Source organism: Sapajus apella, unplaced genomic scaffold (assembly GCF_009761245.1).
Source record: "Sapajus apella isolate SASKATOON/1434 unplaced genomic scaffold, GSC_monkey_1.0 scaffold22, whole genome shotgun sequence".
In the NCBI taxonomy this organism is placed as follows: domain Eukaryota; kingdom Metazoa; phylum Chordata; class Mammalia; order Primates; family Cebidae; genus Sapajus; species Sapajus apella.
The window spans coordinates 3175503-3185250 of NW_022436962.1; the positions used below are offsets into that span (position 1 = coordinate 3175503).

The following is a 9748-nucleotide window of genomic DNA, read 5'->3' on the forward strand; positions in this document are numbered from 1 at the left end:
TTTGCATTTGATAATAAATTTTAAAACCAGAAAATAATGTGTATTAATGGTAAAACTTGATGCTTTATCTTTTTAAGAATAAAAAATGTTAAGAATAATTTCAAAAACAGATAACACATCTTCTGGAGAACATATTTATCACGTATTGAATATGCAAAGTAAAATTGCTGTTAAACATATAATTTACTACAGAACTTGCAAACAAATTACATTTATTTTATGGAAATGCTTTAATTTTTATTTTGTTTTGTTTTTACTTAAGATACGATTTCACATGCAAAGGGATTTTTGCAATGGTTTAAATATTTCTCTCACCCAGAAAACTTAATGTGGTTTTTAAAAAGTAATTCTCCAAGTCTCAAATACCAGTGTAGGTAATGTTAGAAAATGCAGTAAACCAATATAAATATGCATAAACAAATATGTAAATGTAATTGTTTTCCAGCTTTCAAGAATGTTACATACTAGAGTGTAATAATTCCATATATCTCTTGGCCCCAGGGGTAATTTTTTTTCTAAAATCATACATGTACATGTCAGAACTGAATATACCCTCTGATATTCATAAGGAATTTTAAAATTTGGAAAGAAAAAAAGGTTGTGGAGATTTTTCAGCTATTTATATTCAAGTGTATAAGTAAAGGCATCACCTTAATTAGGGCAATTATCACATCAAAGTATGATTTTTAGACTAAAATTATTTGAAATGATGCACAGCTCAAGCAATTGTGGTATATAATCAAGGCAAAACCTTCTTTATGAAAAAATACAATTAGGTATATAATCAAAGACTAAATAGGAAGATAATACATTGATTATACTTGTTTTTTCCTTTTTTGGAAACATTAATTATATTTGTCTTTTAGCAGTATGATAACAAGTATGTTGAATACACTTAAGTTGCCAATTGGCCAATATTTTAGTATATCAATTCTCCAAACCTGATCCCACACCCCTTACCTCTCGTGAAAATCTTTTTTTGGTTAATCCATTGCTGGTTAAGATGTTGTACAGGATTTGGCACATGGCATGTTCCTATTAATTGATTTTGTTGTTCTGTTTGAGGAGTACTTCAAAAGAAGTTGCTAAAACATTGTCTGAAGACATCTCTGACTGTTAGTTACAATGGTGGACTACAATAACAGTTAAGAGCACACACTCTAAAACCAAATGACTAGGGATTGAATCCTAACACTACCAATGAGCTCTGTGTCCTTGGGCAAATTGGAACTCTTTATGCATCGATTTCTTTATCTATAAAAGGGGTTTAATAATAATACTTACCTAATGTAGTTTTGAGAATTAAACTTGATAAATACCAGTAAAGAAATTAGAATAGTGCCTTGCCCATTGAAAGCTATTAATAATGATGATGATGATGATGATGATGATGAAGAAAAGGAGGAGAAGAAGAGAAGGGGAGGAACAAAGAAGAAAATGAAGAGAAACATGAAGTAAAGGTGAAAAATGAGGAGGAGAGGAGTAGAAAGAGGAGGAGAAGAAATGAAAAAGTTGATTCCTAATTAAAATAACATACTTTCTGAGAAAGAAAGCTTAAATTTTATATTTAGCTCTGCCACTTTGTAATCTTAAGCAATTTTTTTCTCTATTTAATTTTTCTATTGGTAACTTTTTTCATTTTTATCTTGAGAAAATGTAATCAGCTCTTTGAGCCTCAGTTTTCTCATCTATAACATTTGCTTCATATTAAAAGGTGTTGTGAGGAAAGATGAAATAATATATGGGAAAATTTTAATGCTGTAGTATTGCTTTATGCTATAGTATACATACTATATATACTATAATACATTATAGCATATTATATACTATATATACTGTATACATTATAGCATACTATATACTATATACTATAATACATTATAGCATATTTCTGAATAATTATACAATAGTTTAAAAACTTGTACTTGAGACTTCTTATGTTTGGCTATTTATATTAAAATTTTAGTTAATCTTTGGGATCCATTTTTTTTAAAAAAAAAAAAAAGGTTAAAATAGAAATGACATCTTTTTTTTTTTTCTCCATGCAGTCCTTGTTTCCTGCCATTTTAATTTTAAATGAAAATGAGAGATCTGAGTACACTGAAAAGTAACATCATCATCTGGAAAGTTATACATAATGAAAATGCAATGACAAATACACATCTTTCGGTCCCTATTCCAGTCCTCTTTAACAACTTTGCTTTCTCAGATGGGAATTCATGAGCTGTAATACTTAAGGAGATTTTCATCTGTAGGTTTTAGGATTTTCTTATTGGCCATATTCACCACCCATCCTGGAGCAAGACCAAAGAAAATCTGCCTTGGATCCTTCCTAGTACAGAGCATTTTGAAGAGTTCATCTTTAGTGATATCGGGTAAGATGTAACCGTACTTCCTGGCAAGTTCAAGTCACGCTTCAGGAAATTTGGCAGGATCTGCCAGGTACCCACGATTCTTTGCATCGGTATAATACGGTACCAGTTCTTCTGGTGGAAGCATTCTTTTTGGAATGGGTTGTCCACAAAGAAAGAATGGAACTGGTTTGCATACAATGTCCAGACTTCTTGGATCATAGAAGGCTGTAGTAACAACACCACCATTTTTTTCAATTGCAGCAATAGCTAGTTCTGAAGCCAACTGTACTTCAATATTAACTTTCGCTGTAAAGGTGTCTGCACCCTCCTCGACCAGCTGGACTCCATAATCTCTTTTAAGTGGCTGGATGGTCACACCTCTCCCATTGACAAGCTGCGTTAAGTCAATAGGTTGAGTAGGATCAACACGACCCAAATCAATAAGATACTGCAGTCTATTGAGACTCAAAGGCTTATACTGGCGTCTGAAGCTATGTCCTTCGTTAAAACCGTATTTTGGGATTCGGATGTAAAATGGAGTCTGGCCTCCCTCAAAGCCCAGGCGAGGCCGGGTTCCTCTTTGCCTTTCTCCTTTGTGGCCTCTGCCACATTTTCTACCTCTTCTCCGACCTCTTGGTCGCCTCTCCAGTTTCCTGGAGCCGGGATTCGGCTTTAAGTTGGCCAGGCTCACACGCGGCAGGTCCCGGAGTAGGTCCAGGGCCCGGGACCTACCGCCCTGCAAAGGACCGGCCATAACTCCAGAAATGACATCTTATTGTCTACTACCTAAAGCAGTAATAAGTGCACACTGGGAACCAAAGACTTGAAAAGAAAATTATGAGGGAAAAATAAACCTTGTCAAGACACATTGGTTGTGTCTTCAGTGTTAACAAACCAACAAATTATTTACTCTCAATTAACTGGCCAAGAAAAGAGCATGTGATGTTCAAACAAATTAAAAATGGTAAAATTTAAGAATCGTTTGTGTTTCTTTTTATTGTATTGGTAGCCTATAGCTGTAATAGAAGTGATTGAAATTTTCAAATAAGTCATACATAACACAATCTTATAAGTGTACAAAGTTGTCAGTAAAAACTGCATTGTGCAGCACTAAGCACATTGAATATTCCCAATAAAAATGTGAGTTACATGTATTTATTGCAGCACTATTTGCAATAGCAAAGACTTGGAACCAACCCAAATGCCCATCCATGATAGACTGGATAAAGAAAATGTGGCACATATACACCATGGAATACTATGCAGCCATAAAATAGGATGAGTTCATGTCCTTTGCAGGGACATGGATGAAGCTGGAAACCATCATTTTCAGCAAACTAACGCAGGAACAGAAAACCAAATGCCACATGTTCTCACTCATAAACGGGACTTGAACAATGAGAACACATGGACACAGGGAGGGGAACATCACACACTGGGGCCTGTCAGGGGGTGGGAGTCTAACAGAGGGATAGCATTAGGAGAAATACCTAATGTAGATGACGGGTTAATGGGTGCAGCAAACCACCATGGCACATGTATACCTATGTAACAAACCTGCACGTTCTACACATGTGTCCCGGAACTTAAAGTATAACCTAAAAAAAGTTATACCATTATCAGTAGCAGTAGCATTCTCATTATAATCGTCGTGAAATCAAGTCAGAGGACTCGTGTTGAAGAGAACACATTTGTTTTTTTAATGTTCTCTTCAGAGTTTATTATAAACCAGTTTCAGAGGCCACAAGGAAACAAAAGGACTATGTACAGCCTTGGGAAACAGGCAGGGAGCTGAGGAGGGCCAAGGTGAGTGTAGGGCCTTGGTGGGCGCATTCCCGGGGGAGGGGGCCCTGTAAGGGAAACCAGACAACCCGGGGAGACCCCGCGAACAGCAGCATAACAAACAAACAGGTCTGTGGTAACGTAGCCCTGAGGAATCGAGCCCACACCTGTACGGAGCTACTTCCATATTCTGTGGCCAAGGGTCAAAGAAGGCCTCGCACCCCAGGAGGAGGAGGCCACATTCCCAGAGGGGGCGTGCCCATTGGAGTCCCTCTTCCAGGAGGGATCCCCACGGGGGACCCATAGGAGGCCTCATACCAGGAGGTGGGCCCATCATGCCTGGAGGGGGTGCTTCCCTGCCCATAGGAGGGGGAGGACCCCCACAGCCAGGTGGGCACTGGGTCAGGGCCCCGGCAATACTGGCTGTGGCAGCAGCTGCAACAGTGCCCCTTCCTGTGGGGTCATCACCTGTTGAGATGGCCCGCCAACCCCAGAGACTGACCCAGCAAGTCCTGCAGGGACCCGAGGCATGGGAACCCCAGCTGGGATTCCTCTGCCAGCAGCCCTGCCAATCCCTGGACCCCTAGCAGCCCCAGCAAGTGCTTGAGCAATGCCAGTATCTTTGGGAGGAGCTCCCTCTACTGTCATTGAGACCAGGTTCTCCCCTCGCAGCAGCACCAGACCAAGGACTCGCTTCTCTTCCCTTTCAGCTTGTTTGGAGTTCTTTGGCTTGATCTTTCCGAGCTCATCACAGTCACAGAGGATCAAATTCACGTGCTTGTCAAAAGCCTTGAAGGTGCCGAAGAAGATCCGGCCGTCCTGCAGGATGCACCTCACCCCATAGTCAACATGCTGCAGCATCTTGCTGCTCTTGCCCACCGTCCTAAGTAGGGCTGCTGGGCTCTTCTCCCTTGTCTTAGGACAGAGAGTGTTTTGCCGCCATGCCCAATGAGAGAAGATTCCTGTAATTCTCCGGCATCACTTCTTTGTATAGATTCCTCCGCTCTGGACTCCATCTCTTCCATTCTGCTTCCGTGAAGATCACAGTCACATCCCTGAATGTAACTGGTACCTCTATTTGGGCCTTTCCCTCCTTTTCCTGGGGCCAGTCAGTATCATTAGAAAGCAAGCCTTTTGCTTTATGATTTTGAGCCAATTTCTTCATGGTCTCTCTATTTTCCCCATTCTTGGAAAGGAAAATCTCCTCCCAGTCTTCATCTCCCAGTGCTGAAGGATAAGGCAACATCATGGCCCCAGAGTCAGCCCAGTATGTGCCTTGAAATTCTGCCAGAGGTCCAGTTGTTTCATCTCAAGATGGATTCTGCTGCCTGTGGTGGCTTCTTCCAACCTTAATTGTAAAAGCCCATCTTTTTTCCATGCAGCCAGGACCAGACAGTAGGTTTTCAGGGGCACAGAACTCCTTCCTTTCTTAAGAGATAGCCCTCTCCTGGAAGACAGGGATTGGAGAAGGTGGACCAGAGCCAGTGGGTGAGTTCCCTCAGACCTCATGTGCCAACCTAGGCCAGAACTACAGTTCCAGCATCCTCGAAGGCTTCGGCTCCCATTGGTCGACACGGAGCCACTTCTGGGCCGTGCAACGGTTAATTTACCAGGACAGTGACTACTGCAGTGACAGTCTCTGTCTCTTCTCTTAAAATACCCATGCTGAAAACAGGTTCTGGCTCCCTAGTGAGGTCTCTGTCCCCTCGTCCGAAGAAAACGCATTTTTAAGGTAAAATGGCTGATTAGATGAGTCCATCCAATCCAAGAAGCTAATTTCAGTAAGAATTGTACTCATCTAACGAATCACATAAGTAACTCCCTTGTCCACTATTTTCAAGTCCTAAAGTATAAACGAGTATAGTGGAGAGAAAAACTGTCTCTTTGACCTCCAAATTGAGTCTGTGAAATACACAGTAGACCGATTAGCAGGAGAAAAGTTATCTAAATTTATTACGTACATGGAAGATCACAGAAAGAAAATGGAACGCCCCAAAAACCCACTGAGATCTAGAAGTGTATATACCCTCTTCAGTGGGGAGAACAGACAGGGTATGTAGGCAACTTAAGAGGCCATAAATGATTTGGGAAAATGAATAGATATGGCCTGTGACAAAATCTGTCTGGATCTAGCACTGATCTTCAGTCTCTGATCCTGTGGTGTGGTTAATGAGATTCCCAGGGAGGAGACTCATTGAGGAGAAAACTGAGTTCCATTTGGAAGACCTATCTTTAGTCAGATAACAGAAGTTCAGAGAGAGTCCTTCCCTGTGTCTAGAAGGATAAATAAATGAAAGATAGAAGGTCAGAGAGACCTTGTTTCTCCTCTAGCTCAAAGCACTCAGCATGCCAAAGTGCTATAGTTTGGGGTATCATTTTCTGAGCCCAGCACAAAATAAAGTTATGATTTGGCATTTTAGCCATGCTAACTATTGAAAGACTACGCAAATATTCTCTGATCAAAATTTTATTTGTTTCTATTAGATTTTTCTAATACTAATACCCAGCTCAGCCTACAATACCTCTACTACCCATATTTTTTCCAAATTAGATACTTTATTATGACTTCCTCTAATTCTCACTATAAAAGCTCATTAATTCTTTTAATCATTTATCTTTTAATTAGGTACTTTTCACTAAATCAAAGGTTTAAAATATGTTGCCTATTTTCTTCATAAGATTTTTTTTGCATATCTCATAGTGTAAAAAAATAACAATTTTAGGGCCAGGCGCGGTGGCTCAAGCCTGTAATCCCAGCACTTTGGGAGTCCGAGGCGGGTGGATCACGAGGTCAAGAGATCGAGACCATCCTGGTCAACATGGTGAAACCCCGTCTCTACTAAAAAAATACAAAAAATTAGCTGGGCATGGTGGCGCGTGCCTGTAATCCCAGCTACTCAGGAGGCTGAGGCAGGAGAATTGCCTGAACCCAGGAGGCGGAGGTTGCGGTGAGCCAAGATCGCGCCATTGCACTCCAGCCTGGGTAACATGAGTGAAACTCCGTCTCAAAAAAAAAAATAAATAAATAACAATTTTAATCAAGAAATAGGAAATCTGAAAACTCCTATATGTCGGTTAATATAACAGCTAAATGAGATTAAAAACTGGAATAAGCATTAAGACAATTCACTACATTAACAGAATATAGGGAAAAATATAATCATTAGGATATAAAGGGCATTTTATGAAATTCAGTATCCAATCATGATTTTTAAAAAGGAAAAAACAGAAATCTTATAGAAAGCCAAAAATTGAAAGAAAATCCTTAAACTGAAAAAAGCCATCTTCACAACCTTCTCCAAAAAAAGGCATTCCACAAATATGATACTCAATGATGGGAAAAGCATAAAGACTGTTTGCAGAGTGTAAGATTTCTTCATAGAAGACCTAAATAGTCTACCAATTCAAATTAACATGAGTTTAGCAAAATTTCTGGTTTTAGAGTCAATACACAAAGGTCAATTTAACTTATAGATATCACCAAACAAAAATTAGTTTAAAATGTACATTTAAAAAGATACTCTAAAATTTTTAAATTACCAAGAAATAAATTTAACAAAAAACGTATGAGATTTCTAAATAGCAAATGACAAAATGTTGTTGAAGGACTTTAAAGAACTAGGTAAACTGAAATATATATACCATATTTATAATGACTATTCAAAACTGTAAAGGTGTTAATTTTGTTCAAATCAGGTATCAAAATTATACTGAGGGCCAAATCATGCTTTTTATTGTCATTCAATCATTTATTCTTTAATACATATAATTAGCATATATAAAAATAATGTATAATCTGTCCTTACTGGGGTTATTTTAATTATGAATAAAGAATAAATCAACTTCAACTAGCTTAAGCAATAAAGGGAATGTTCTCACATCCCTAGAAGGGTCTAGGGATCAATCTAGATTCAGGTCCACTAGATTCAATAACTCAATGTCATCATTAGGACTCCGTCGGTCTGACTCTCCCTTTCTCTCTCAGCCATCTTTTCCTTCGTTATATTCATTCTCAGGGTCTCCCCAACTGGTAGCTGTCTGATACAGCTTTTAAAACAGTAAGTTTTTAAACTATTATGTAATTTAACTATGCTGTGTCTTGACAAATGACCTAATTCATGTAAAACCCAAAAAATACCAGATTGAGCCTATATTCAAGAGTTTGATTCTACCCATCAGTTCCATTAACTCTAATAAATCCAACCTCTAATATTACTAGTAAATCAGTGTCCCTAAGTGCTCTGTATATTGCAGTGAATTTTCATATGTATTTAAATATTTAAGAAATGCAATGAATGGCATACTGTGTATGTGTGTGTGTGTGTGTGTGTGTGTGTGTGTATACCAAAATATATATAGTGACAAATATTTTTGGTCCAATTTGCATTCTATACAACATGTATTTCCTAGAACTGTGTTCACTGTATCCTTTCTCTCTGCTCCATAAATAAATGTAGATCTCTAATGGATGGATCACATATATTTTATTCCACTATATTATTCCTCCTGCTGGGTTTAGCTTTATCAAAGCCACATATCTTAAACTGTAAACCATAGTTGCAAGTTTGGGTATACATTTTCTCTCCTATCTAGATTATAAATCTGTGGAGACCTCACACTATCTCAGGTCACACTGGTTTTTTTCATCAAGGCCCAGCCATGTGTCTGTCCAAGAAAAATACATATTAATGTTTTATTGAATTGAATGGTTCAGCTTAGTTCTTCTGATGAGAAGGCTACCTCTTTCATTTAATGTGTTTTCTTTTCGGTGATTTTTGAATTGTTGTTAAATTTAGGTTCTGAAAGTATGTTAGGGTTTTCTCTTAAAAGCATAAAGTAATACTTTAATTAAAAAAAATCCACAAGAGATTTATCACTGAGACTACAAAAGTGAGTTTAGCCATCATCCCTCCCCCTTTCTTCATCCCATTGCCTTGTTTCTCTTTATAAGCACAATGGTTGCATAAAGAATATAAATTGTCTGCAACACTGACGTTCCCTGTCCATCTCTCCTTCATTATTAGTTACTTCATTACTTTATTACTAGTTACTCACTATTTCATTACTCTCTTCTTCATTACTAGTGTTTCCATAGAATCAGTAATTAATAGTAAAAGGATATATTCTTTATCAAATAGAAAGTCTATTTTCTGAACATGAGATTTACTAAAAGTTTCTAACCTTCGATATTCTAATGCTCCAGTATGATTTTTAAGAACAAGGAGATGTATAAAAAGCTTGTAGTTGGATCTTGGGAGCAGGCGGATGGTCCACTGCAAGGTGAGCCACTGCCCACCTCCCCACAAAAAAAGAATAAGGGTTGGGCTTACCAGCTTGAGAAGCCGAGTTTATGAAGTTAGCCACAGACAGATTGCCAGCAAAGACTAACAGGAGCAGAAAATAGAAATCATCTGATACTTTCTACTTAATGTGCTGTACACAAATTAATAGATCAAATAAAGATGATTGGGGGGGAATAAGTCAATCTACTGTCAAGTTTTCCATGGAAATGTTTGCAAACAAACTTTAATTGGGTTCTTACTTTATTTAGTTAGCTATGTTTGAAATATCTTTGAAGATAAGATCATTGACTCTCATTTTTAGAGGAAGCA

The 9748-nt window shown here is 38.2% G+C and overlaps 3 pseudogenes across 1 annotated transcript; all 3 read right to left on the reverse strand.

Annotated features, from left to right (window-relative positions):
• Positions 1-2048: 2048 nt before the first annotated feature.
• LOC116558652 lies at positions 2049-3111 on the reverse strand (annotated as a pseudogene). Its single transcript, XR_004272117.1, has one exon. The product of XR_004272117.1 is annotated as a 39S ribosomal protein L15, mitochondrial pseudogene (transcript).
• Positions 3112-4053: 942 nt separating this feature from the next.
• LOC116558653 lies at positions 4054-5015 on the reverse strand (annotated as a pseudogene).
• A 21-nt stretch (positions 5016-5036) lies between these two features.
• Positions 5037-5831, reverse strand: LOC116558654 (annotated as a pseudogene).
• Between the last annotated feature and the right edge of the window lie 3917 nt (positions 5832-9748).